General features: G+C 46.9%; 1 protein-coding gene across 2 annotated transcripts in view; it reads left to right on the top strand.

The window, feature by feature from the left end:
- Positions 1-12,141: 12,141 nt before the first annotated feature.
- The window catches only part of LOC119363670 (DNA (cytosine-5)-methyltransferase 1B), a 10,562-nt gene continuing 9,798 nt past the window's right edge, over positions 12,142-12,905 (top strand). For both annotated transcript variants that reach the window (XM_037629037.1, XM_037629036.1), the window contains exon 1: positions 12,142-12,247. The gene's annotated coding sequence lies outside the window, so the exon portion shown is untranslated. The remainder of the gene's footprint in view (positions 12,248-12,905) is intronic.

The raw sequence follows: 12,905 nt of genomic DNA, 5'->3' as shown, positions 1-12,905 counted from the left end.
TTGTATTCTTCTTACTCCAAAATTGTCTTGAGGCAAGAGCCATGTGCTCATGATAATCATACTTCGTGTCTTCGGGGTTGCTCTCCTCATCTTCCTCTTCTTCTTCTTCTTCCACACTAACCTTGGCCTTCAAGGCAAGATTGGGCTTCTTTGCCCTTTGAGAATGGAGCACCGCATTGTCGGCGGTCTTGTCCAAGATGCTCATTGCAACAAACTCATCCAACACTTCACCTGAGGTCATGGAGTGGAAGTCCGGTCTTTGACGAATGACGGAGGACATGGCCTTGTTGTGGGGCATCATGTCCTTGAGGAACTTGCGCTTGATCCAATTGTCATCCATGTCCTTGCTCCCATGATCTCGGAGTGCGACCGCGAGTTTGGTCACTCTTCGAAAGAGCTCACGATGTTCTTCATCCTCTTTCATTGCAAACTCATCGGATTCATCTTGCACCACTTCATAGTTGGAGTGTTGAATGCTAGCACTTCCTCGATAGAGAGACTCAACACATTTCCATTCTTATTTAGCCATGACATGAGGTCGAAGATGAGGGAGATCTTTGGGAAGGATTGCATCTTGGATGATGAAGAGAGCACTCTCATTGAATTGATTGTCCACTTCTTCTCGAGGGGTGAAGTTGCTTGGGTCATGAGGATAGAAACCTTCTTCAATGATTCTCCAAAGGTTAGTATTCACATGTTTTAAATGACGCTTGAAGCGATAAACCCAAGAATCAAAATCTTATTTTTTCACATATTTAGGAGGAGGACCGGCATGATTCAAATGAGTAGAGGGGATCGGTCCTCTATACACTGGGGGTTCCACATGGGCAAAGATGTCGGTGCCATTTCTACCACTAGTAGAAGGACTCTTTTCACTGTTAGCTTCCCCTTGTCGGAGGTAGCATCCGTCACCTTGTTAGTGGGATCACCCACTTTCATCGGCGAGGTAGATAGTTTAAGTCCGTCTAGGAATTCAGAAAACATGCTTTTAACCTCGGCCTCATGGAGGTTTTCAATGTGTCTAAAGCCACATTGAATTCCTCACGTGAGACCGAGGTTCCCCCTTGGCCGAAGACGAGATGGGATTCACACCGTAGTGCTCCTCCGCACCGTCATGGGTGTCAACCATACTCTTCGTACGGTGAAGTCCTTAATAAAGAGACGAGGCTCTGATACCAATTGAAAGGATCGATATGGTTGACTAGAGGGGGGTGAATAGGCAACTAACAATTTTTAGACTTTTCTTTAACAATTTAAACCTTGCAACGAAATAGGTTGTCTAGATGTGCAACTACGTGGACAACCTATATGATGCAAAGATAACTAGCACACAAGCAAGCAATAGATACAACACAAGTAAGCTTGCAAAAGTAAAGGCACAAGATAACCAAGAGTGGAGCCGGTGGAGACAAGGATGTGTTACCAAAGTTCCTTCCTTTTAAAGGGAAGTACGTCTCCGTTAGAGCGGTGTGGAGGCACAATGCTCCCCAAGAAGCCACTAGGGCCACCGTAATCTCCTCACGCCCTCACACAATGGGAGATGCCGTGAATCCACTATTGGTGCCCTTGAAGGCGGCGACCGAACCTTTACAAACAAGATTGGGGCTATCTCCACAACACTTGGAGGCTCCCAACAACACCATGAAGCTTCACCACAATGGAGTATGGCTTCGAGGTGACCTCAACCGTCTAGGGTGCTCAACACCTAAGAGTAACAAGATCCGCTAGGGATAAGTGGGGGGAATCAAATTTCTCTTGGTGGAAGTGTAGATCTGGGCCTTCTCAACCAATCCCGAGCAAATCAACAAGTTTGATTGGCTAGGGAGAGAGATCGGGCGAAAATGGAGCTTGGAGAAACAATGGAGCTTTGGGGGAAAGAGGTAGGTCAACTTTGGGGAAGAAGACACCTTTATATAGTGGGGGAACCAATCCAACCGTTATCCCACTGAGCAGCCCCGCACAGAGCAGTACTACCGCTTGGGCAGGGCGGTACTACCGCTTAGGGCGGTACTACCGCTCTTACCTAGCGGTACTGCCGCGCTCACAGGGTCCTGACCCCAGGGCGGTACTACCGTGGGGGTAGGCGCGGTACTACCGCTTGGAGCGGTACTACCGCAACTACTACCGCACTTAGTACCGCAAAACCCAACACGAAAAACATCATTCTCGAATTAAGGCGGCAGTTGCCCGGAACCACTACGGTACTACGGCCGAAGACCACAAGCAGTACTACCGCTTGGGAGCGGTACTACCGCTCTGGGAGCGGTACTACCGCTGGGGTGCTTCGGCGGTACTACCACTGTGGACCGCGGTACTACCGCTGGGGCAGGACAAAGCATACTCAGGGGAAAAAAGGCAGCTCCAATGAAGCGGAAGGAAAACGACGGGTGTGATATGGATGTGTACGTGTTGATTCCACCCTAGCCTTACCAAAGCGGATCCCCTCTTGATAGTACGGTGACTCCTACGAAACTAGTGCACCAACAACGAAACGAAGGAGCTACACCATCTTGAATAAAACACCGAGGGGAGATAATCGTCTCGTGCCAAAGGATGAATCTCTGAAAGAACTTAACGCACACGATTAGTCCGCACAAGCATTGTCATCAATCACCAAAACATCTTGGGGATAAATATGCCCTTACAAAGGGAATTATAGAGAAAGGTGTTTACAAGAGCCTTGCCGGGAGTAAGCAATTAGAGGAAATTGTACGCAAGCAAGGAAGACACCGAAAGAATCAAGGTGTTGGTTTTGAACGAAAGTTCAATGCCAATGGAGTTGAGTGGAAGAATATCAATACCCCAAGACGAAGTTTGTTCCTCAACAAGAGAAGTATGATCCTACTTCCTTCAAGGGAACACAAGCTCAAGATGATCTTCCTCCACAAGACCACAAGAACAAAGGCAAGGATAAGCTTCAAGAAGAGATTGATGCATTTGAAGAAGCACCTAAGGTCTCGGTCAAGTGGATTCCCAAGACTACGTCAAGTTCTACTTCATCAAGTACAACTACAACTCCAAGGATTCCCATCAAGATGATGTGGATCCCGAAGAAGAAGAACTAGAGAGTTCTTGAAGGTGACTCCGCCAACATTCTTCACTCATATCTTTATGGCAAGGACAAGTGCAATCAACTTCCACATCTTGCACTAGTTCAAGGAGTCACAAACCCTCGTGTTGGTAAGGCAAGGGACAAGGTAACCTAATGATTTCACGGACATCATCTTGTGTGTGCATCACTCTATGTCTATGGATATTCTTGTTTGTTCCTTGTGGGACTAACCCATGTAGGCAAGTTGAAAGTGCAACTCACTCCAAAGGATTGCTCCAAATGATCTACTTCAACATTGAGCATCCACATCTTCAACACCTACATGAAGTCATCATCGACAAAACCCAAGGTTAGTTCATCCCTCTAAAGGGGGGATCTCACATCTAGGGGGAGCTTAACTCAAAAATTGAGTCAAAGCAACTCTAATGGTGTGAACACGTAAATGCATTATGTAAAAGTGGTAACCCCACTTGAGCTTAAACGATGAGTATGACCTATGATCAAATGTTCTCATTTGACTCCTAAGTCAATATACTCATATATAGATGACCTAGTCATCGCCAATTGTTTGATAGATGCTAGAATTGGTTGTGCATGCTTTGCCACATATTTCATTTGCCATTTTATTGTGTGAGCATGTTGGTGCATATTTTACTCATTCAAGGACATCCACTTGTTGTTTTGATTGATTGGTTCATTCTTCTTTTGGCCAAGTGGATGGACAAGAATGCCTAAGAACCCTCTCTAACTATCTATGCTTTTCTCGTCTCAAACTCTATTCATGCTACATCACAAAATTTGATCAAGTCAGATTCGAACCACTCTGTGTGAGGAGCACTCGGAGTCCCCGATTCGTCATAGACTTAAACTTCCAAAACCTCTTTGTGATTCTCGGTCTGACCGATTCCTCCATTTCGGTCCTACTGAGATCATTAAGTTGATCTGAGTTTTCAATCTCGGTGCAACCGATTTGAACTTTTCGGTCACACCGAGTTGCTGTAACTGAACACAGTTATGCATCTCGGTGCCACCGAGTTGTTCCACTCGGTCACACCGACAGGGTCGGGCTATACATAGACACGGGCAAAATTTTGGAAATTTCTCCGAACCCTTTCGCCCGCGCAATAGCTCGCTCTGCCATCGAAGGTCTCCGGATCGTCTCCTCATCGCCGGCCGCCTCCTGTCGCTGGTCTTCGCCGCCGTCAACGGAATTCAACCCCACCATTGCTGCCGTAGCGAGTTCATCGCCGCACTAGGGTATGGACTCGATCTTTGTGCTATCCACATCTGATTCCTAGCACATTGTACTCTTATTGATTCTTGCCATGATTGAAACAATCCTATCCAGCCAAAGTAGTCCGTAGAGTAGATTAGATTCAAATTTTTAGGGTTAGGTTTACGCCGAAACCATCTCGGACCCACCGAGTTGAAAAACTCGGTCTCACCGATTTGGCATATGCCATTGCACAAGTGACTCTCGGTCTGACCGAGAATTACTAATCGGTGCGACCGATTTTAGGATTCTGTGAAACCCTAGCAGACTCGGTGCCACCGAACTGTGACTCGGTCCAACTGAGTTCATCAGTTTAGGTTCCAAAAACTGCTTCGGTATCACCGAGTTTGAAAATCGGTTGATCCGAAATGCTTTCTATGGAAAACTAAAACTGAATTTTTTGAATCATTCTTTTGAAAAATCTCTGGATTTTGTGATGCTTATCCACTCTATCTCATCTATAACTCTTCACAGGGTCAGCAGTCAGATTTTGCAGCATGTCAGACCAGAGTGACAGTCACAACAGGTCAGCAGAGCAGATTCACTTGAGTGAGGGCACTAGTCCCTCCAGCACTTCAGATGAAGGGAGCAGAAACACTCCTAGCAACCTGCCTAAGGCTGCTACCAGGCAAAGGAGAAAGAGAACCTCAGACTCAGAAGATGAGGACTACAAAGCTGAAGAAGATGAGGCTACTTCCAAGAAAGTGGTGCTCAAGAAGGAATATGGCTCAGCAAAGGATATAAAGCCAGGAATGAAGATTAAAAGGCCTGCAGGAAGACAACCAATGTCCAAGGCCAGAGCATCAACTCAACTGCCTGAAAAGCCTGATCCCAAAGAGCCAGCTGCTGAAGGCAAGAAGAGGAAGGAAAGGGTCAAGAAGACCATGGCCAGAGTTGTTGGGCAACTTTCCATGATGGAAGAGGAAGAGCTTACTGCACCAGCATCAAAGGCACCAAAGCTTATGGGTGATGCTATTAAATCTGGGGCTGCAACATCTAAGCCCAAGGAAGCACCCAAAGCTGCCCCCAAGGCCAAGTCTGCACCAAAGAGGAATATCAGGAGTATTCCAGCTGCTGAGAAGAACAAGGCCCCAGTGACTGAGGTTGCTGAGGAGGAAGATGAAGAAGGACATGTTCTAAGGAAGCTCAAGCCTAAGATACCAGATCACAATGATGCCCATCCTGTGGCTGAGGACATGAACATCAGAAAAGACTCAGGATTGAGGCTATGGAGGATGGCAGATCCATATGCCACAAGGAGAAGAACTATTGTTGATTACAGGTTCCATACAAAGGAACATCAGGACTTCTATGAGATAATCTTATTAGACAAGAAGCCCATAGTTTGTGATATGAGGTGGATCGACTGGACCTACATGAAGGAAAATGAAGAGCACTATCCTGGAGTGCAAGATAGCTTTGTTGCTTGTGGAGTTGCAGAATTTGTTGGGCAAAAGCTCACAAGTTGGAATGATGAACTTATCATGCAATTCTACTCCACATCACATTTTTACCCAGATGGAAGAATTGTTTGGATGTCTGAAGGTACAAGGTACCAATCCACTATTGAAGAATGGGCAAAACTGATAAATGCCCCAAAGGAAAATGATGATGATCTGGACGTATATGCCAAGAAGAAAATGGGACACAATACCATGGCACACATGTACAAGGAGATCCCAGACAAAGCCCTAGAGACTTTCTCTTTTGGATCAGTCCATTTTCTGTTGTCAAGGCTGCCAAGATGCCAACTCAAGAGGAGGCATCTGAGTATTTCTTGAAGAACAAGCAGGAGCAGCTTGGTTACTTGATAGCATCATCACTAAGGATTGAGAAGGGGTTGGCCACCCTCACTCAGAATCAGGAGAGCCTGGAGAGAATCATGGAACAAAAATTCTATGATCTAGATGTCAAAGTAACTGAGAGTCAGTCAGTTGTGGAGCAACTGTAGGATGACATGCAGGAGAGGAAGGGCAAGACAACCACAAATGTCTTTGCCAGAGTGCCTAGAGCTCAGAGGTCAGCTGCTGTGCCAGTGCTAGACACTAGAGCAACATCTTCAGCACCAGCTACTGCCCCTTCCGCTCCAGTGCAACCAGCTTCAGCATTAACTCCAGCACCCTCTACATCAACTGAAGCCTTCGTCCAAGGAGCCATCTCTACACCACCAACTAAAGATCAAGCCTGAGAGTCGATCTAGCACTATGCATTTTCTATGAACTTTTTGGTAACTTGTTGCCAAGGGGGGGGGGGGAATGTATAGATCATAGGCTTCGAGAGAGAGAGTGTGTGTTGCTTTTGTTCTCTCTTGCTTTGTTGGTTTAAACTTGTTTGCTTTTTGATTGGTTGAGATACTATGCTTGTGAGACATTGATGATCATGTGTTTGATCATAAGCTACACTTATGCATGTTTGATGATATTATCTTATCTATCTTATGTGATCATTCACTCTGCTTGGTGATGAGTGCATGTATTCAATACTTATCGTTTTGAGCGCTCCACCAAGATGTATGTGACATGGAAGAGTAACCCATGAGCCTAATTCCTTGTGCATTTGCAGTCCAAAGCAAATTTTAAACTATGCACAAATTTAGGGGGAGCTCTTGCTTATCACATACTTCTCAAAGCGACGATGTTTTTATTCTTATTATCATTTGTCGAAGCTTTGATCTATATGTTGTCATCAATTACCAAAAAGGGGGAGATTGAAAGTGCAACTATCCCTAGGTGGTTTTGGTAATTCATAACAACATATAGCTCACTGAGCTAATGCTATTCCAAGACTATTATTTCAGGGAAGCTCAATGAATGGCATGGCATGGATGATGAAGGTGGATCCCTCAAAATACTAAGGACAAAGTATTGGCTCAAGCTCAAAGGCCCAAGACTCTTCATTTTATATTTTAGTGATCCAAGATCACATTGAGTCTATAGGAAAAGCCAATACTATCAAGGAGGGATGAGGTGTTGCTTAATGAGCATCTTGCTTCATGTGCTTTGTGATATGCTCCAAAACCCTCAGCTACTTTCCCACATCCACAAATGACCTAAACCCAAAGCCAAAATCGGTCACATCGATTCTTCCAATCCGGCGCCACCGATTCCAAAAGTCATAGCCACTGCCACAAACCCTAAGCAAATCGGTCCTACCGATAGGGATCTCGGTCTCACCGAGATGGGATTGTAATATCTCTGTTTCCCTTTGTAACGTTTCGGTCTAACCGAAGTGAGCGATCGGTCCCACCGAGATTGCAATGTAAACTCTCTGTTTCCCTTTTGTAACATTTCGGTCTCACCGAAAAGAGCAAATCGGTCCCACCGAGTTTACCTGACCAACTCTGTGGAAAGCTTATTACCAAAACCGGTTTCACCGAGTTTGTGTAATCGGTCTTACCGAGATTATGTTATGCCCTAACCCTAACCGAATCGGTCTCACCGAGTTGCATGTCGGTCCCACCGAAAATCACTAACGGTCACTAGGTTTACTAAATCGGTCCGACCGAGTCTGTTGAATCGGTCCCATCGAGTTTGGTAAATTGTATGTAACGGTTAGATTTTGTGTGGAGGCTATATATACCCCTCCACCTCCTCTTCATTCGTGGAGAGAGCCATCAGACTAAACCTACACTTCCAACTTACCATTTCTGAGAGAGAACTACCTACTCATGTGTTGAGGCCAAGATATTCCATTCCTACCATATGAATCTTGATCTCTAGCCTTCCCCAAGTTGCTTTCCACTCAAATCCTCATTCCACCAGATCCAAATCCTATGAGAGAGAGTTGAGTGTTGGGGAGACTATCATTTGAAGCACAAGAGCAAGGAGTTCATCATCAACGCACCATTTGTTACTTCTTGGAGAGTGGTGTCTCCTAGATTGGTAGGTGTCACTTGGGAGCCTCCGACAAGATTGTGGAGTTGAACCAAGGAGTTTGTAAGGGCAAGGAGATCGCCTACTTCGTGAAGATCTACCGCTAGTGAGGCAAGTCCTTCGTGGGCGACGGCCATGGTGGGATAGACAAGGTTGCTTCTTCGTGGACCCTTCGTGGGTGGAGCCCTCCGTGGACTCGTGCAACCGTTACCCTTCGTGGGTTGAAGTCTCCATCAACGTGGATGTACGATAGCACCACCTATCGGAACCACGCCAAAAACATCCGTGTCTCCAATTGCGTTTGAATCCTCTAAACCCTTCCCTTTACTTTCTTGCAAGTTGCATGCTTTAATTTCCGCTGCCTATATACTCTTTGCATGCTTGCTTGAATTGTGTGATGATTGCTTGACTTGTCCTAAGATAGCTAAAATCTGCCAAACTCTAAAATTGGGAAAAGGTTAAGTTTTTAATTGGTCAAGTAGTCTAATCACCCCCCCTCTAGACATACTTCAAGGTTCTACACCCTTGTTGACGAGTCATCGCGGGTTCGGCACGGCGCCCCGATGGCCTTCCCTGTAAAACACAATAAATGTGCGGTGGGCAAGGTGCAAAGAGGGGATCCTTCTTGGAAGTTGGGACTCCGGTTTTACTTACCTGTGATGCAGGGAGTGGGCCAGGATAATCAGCTATGATGGCCACCAAGGCACCATCACAGCTTAACTGATAAAATGTCCTGTCAACGAGTTCCACAAATATGTCCGGATCTTCTTCAAGTCCGGGGTCGAGGGTCCGGTCGGGGTCCTCTGGCTGTGGAGACGGGCTGTGGACCTCCCTCATAGCTTTTCGCAATTCCTGCTATGAATTGGCAAGGTAAATATTTGTGATGAGGAATGCGGGAAAGACTGGAATAAAAGATAGCAGCTCACCCAACTTGGGGGGCTGTACATGGAGAATCCATCCCGTGGCTTAAAACGGATGAACTTCTCTTCCTCTCCTTTGTACAAATCAGACAATATTTTTGCCAGAGCGGCGACAGAGTCCAGACCTTTACGGCCGCAGCGGGTGGCGTCGTCTTCTCCATTGAAGTGCCACATGGGTTTCCCCCGATATTGAAGTGGCTGCACTCCCCGTATTATACATATTGATATGACCTCAATTATTGTCAGCCCTGATTTGGCCAACGTCTTTATCCTGTCCATCATGAAAAGTACCTCTCTGTTATCTTCCTCCTGGGGGCTCCGAGGGCGCCAGCTTTGGCGTTTCTTCAACGGGGCGTTTACAAACTCAGGAAGGCCCATCCGAATAGGGTCCGAAAGGGGGACGTCCTCCATATAAAACCACTACGAAGGCCAGTCTTCAGACGTCTTCTTCAGAGTACCGGACAGGTATCCGGTCCCGATGATGCGCCATATTTCGGCTCTGCCCACTTCATATATCAACCCCTCCTGAGTGCGGGGTACGAGGCAGAATAGCCTCTTCCATAGCTCAAAATGAGCTTCGCAGCCCAGAAATAGCTCGCAGAAGGCGACATAGCCTGCAATGTGTAGTATGGAGGCAGGAGTAAAGTTATGCAGCTGGAGGCCGTAGAACTCCAGGAGCCCACGGAGGAACAGATGGATTGGAAATCCGAGTCCCTCAGCAAATAAGGGACAAGGCATACCCGCTCCCCGTTGGATGGGTTGGGAGAACTCTCCGCTTGCTCCCCGCCATTATAGGTGGCTAGTCTGGCTCGGACGGGGACCATGTACGCAGGCGGGAGAAACCCATTGGTCTGCAACTCTACCAATCAGCTATGGGGGACATAACACTTCCCCCAATCGCCTGGCTTAGTGCTACGGGAGCGAGAGGAGGAGCTGCGACGGCCGACCATGATGGGATGGTTTCTTCCGGGCGCGCTCTAATGGATACTCGCTGGGGGAGGATGGTGTGATTTGGATCTGAGGATCCCCCTCTCTTTAAATAGACGGTTTACTTACATGGTCAGGGTGGCAAATGTAAAAATTCCCCGACTTCTCGCATTTGCTCGACACGTGGAGATAGCCATTGTTGAAGCACAGAAGTCGAGGAGTGTAACATTGATGGGAAGCCGGACACTGCTCGTTACAACATGTACTCAGGGATTTTGGAGAAGAACCCGCCTTGCAATGCCGAAGACAATCTGCGCGCCGGACTCATCATCATTGAAGCCTGGTTCGGGGCTACTGAGGGAGTCCTGGATTAGGGGGTCCTCGGACAGCCGGACTATATACTTTGGCCGGACTGTTGGACTATGAAGATATAAGATTGAAGACTTCGTCCCATGTCCGGGTGGGACTCTCCTTTGTGTGGAAGGCAAGCTTGGCAATTCGGATATGTAGATCTCCTTCTCTGTAACCGACTCTGTGTAACCCTAGCCCCCTCCGGTGTCTATATAAACCGGAGGGTTTAGTCCATAGGACAACAACGATCATAATCATAGGCTAGCTTCTAGGGTTTAGCCTCTACGATCTCGTGGTAGATCAACTCTTGTAATACTCATATCATCAAGATCAATCAAGCAGGAAGCAGGGTATTACCTCCATTGAGAGGGCCCGAACCTGGTTAAACATCGTGTCCCCCGCCTCCTGTTACCATTAGCCTTAGACGCACAGTTCGGGACCCCCTACCCGAGATCCGCCGGTTTTGACACCGACAGATGACACCAAGACCCCCGAAGGAAGTGGCCTCCTCAGGAGGGCTCCTGAGGGGCGGAGAGTTTTATGCAAGCTACCTCACAAGGCTCAGCTGACGTGAGCCATGACGACCAAGGCCAGGCGAGCGCCAGGCGGGTGCAGAGCGCAGGTTTCCTCTTTGGCGCAAGGGAGGCAAGCCACATGCGCAGAGTCCTGAGGAATCAGCCAGAGGTTTCCATTTAGGTAATCTCTACTTCTCTATCTTCTCCACTCTCGTATACTCTCTCTGTACCTTTATATTATAAGGTGTATTTGTTTTTTCAAAAGTCAAACAAGTGCATGTTTGATTGAGTTTTTAGAAAAATATATCAATATCCACAATATGAAATTTATATCATTTGATTGATCATGAAAATTATATTCATATTTTATCTATTAGGTATTGCATATGTTGTTGTTTTATTCTATAATCTTGGTCAAACATTTCAATGGTTGACTTGCATGGAAACCAATACACCTTTATATTATGGAATGGATGGAGTATATAGTACAAGTTAAAACATACGCAAGGTTTCTTTTACTGTTAGGTAGGACCCTTCGTCAACCCACCATGTCCCTCTATCGATCATTTTTTCCCGCCCAACTGTTTTTTTTGTCCACCACGCCATATTTGACCACACCTTCCTATACGCCACTTAGTCAAATAATTAACTTACCTTCTACACCATTGCATCAGTTTCATCTTAATTAACTTACCTTTCATGTCAATTCCATATATCATGTAGTTTGTCTACCTTACATATCAATTCCATAATTTACGTACAATGCATAGCACATTCTACATTCTCTATTCTTTTGGTAAGTTTAGACTATTTCCTGTGCACATTTGATTGTGTATCAGCTCACATGCGCAATAGGATTAGGAGATCATGTCTCGATTATAATGCATGGTTTTTGTAAAGTTTGGATTTTTTGAAGACACGATTCATATATGTCCGTTTCTCTCTCCGACTTGGTCGAAGAATACATGCTGCAGGTAAGAATACATGCTACCGGTGTATTTTTCATATACCATACCATGTTGTGTTGAAAAGAGGAGGGCGGGGGAAACGGGAAAATTTGGGTTTTCGCTGCCTCTCCCGCCAAGCAAACCCGCCCAGTCCCGCGTGCGCCGCGCGGCCAAAACCTCAAAAAAACCTTCCCACCCTTTGCCCCGCCTTACGCACGCCGCCTCGCAATTCTCTCGCTCGCGTTCGTCACCCCTCCGCTATAAATCCCGCCACCCCGCGACCGAAACCCCCCTCCCCTCCTTTCCGCCCGCCCGCGCCGCCTCTCGGATCCGCTCCTTCGGCCTCATTCCCCCGTAGTCTCCGCCGCCGCCGGCGAGGAGGCCGCATAGGTAACCCTGGGGCTTCGTTTTTACTTCATTCTCGGTCCTGTTTTTACCGTGCCTGCGGATTGATTAGTTTGGGGTGGGGTTTAGGGGTGCGCATGCTCCGATAGTCGCTGGGCTCGGTGCTGTTTGACCGACGATTCGTTTGCGCTGCTGCTCTGGCTCCGCATCCAGACGAGGTTAATGGATTCCTTCGGTTCGTTGTGAGATTTATGAGTGTCGTTTTTTTCTAGTGGAAGCGTTTTTGCCTTGCCTGCTGTTCTAGTTCTCTATTCCGCTGTGGATTTCTTTGATATCCGCACCATCTATTGGAGGGGATTCCGAAAGATTGTCGGTGTGTTGCCGCAACGGAGAGGAGAGGTAACGGAATGGCGACCGTTCCCTCGGTAACCGCGCCTGCCCCTATTTGGGCCATTTTCCGCCGTATTTGTTCCCGTGTATCACACTCATCTCTTTGGATGTGCGTCGTGGGGGTTTAGCTTTCTGGTGTGTGGTGCAGAAGTAGCTCATCGGTGATTGTTCGCTGTGCTTAGCTCATGGGAGCCCTGTGCGGCTGCCTATCCATATAGTTAGTTTGTTCGATATGTTCTGCGTAGGGTTTAGGAGACTATTTTGAGTAATCCATTGGTCTGCTTGAGCAGTGGTGGTTCGTGACTTGATTATT

Source organism: Triticum dicoccoides, chromosome 2B (genome assembly GCF_002162155.2).
Source record: "Triticum dicoccoides isolate Atlit2015 ecotype Zavitan chromosome 2B, WEW_v2.0, whole genome shotgun sequence".
Lineage (NCBI taxonomy): Eukaryota > Viridiplantae > Streptophyta > Magnoliopsida > Poales > Poaceae > Triticum > Triticum dicoccoides.
The sequence above is the reverse complement of the archived record's forward strand: the minus strand, read 5'-3'. Positions and strand labels throughout refer to the sequence as shown.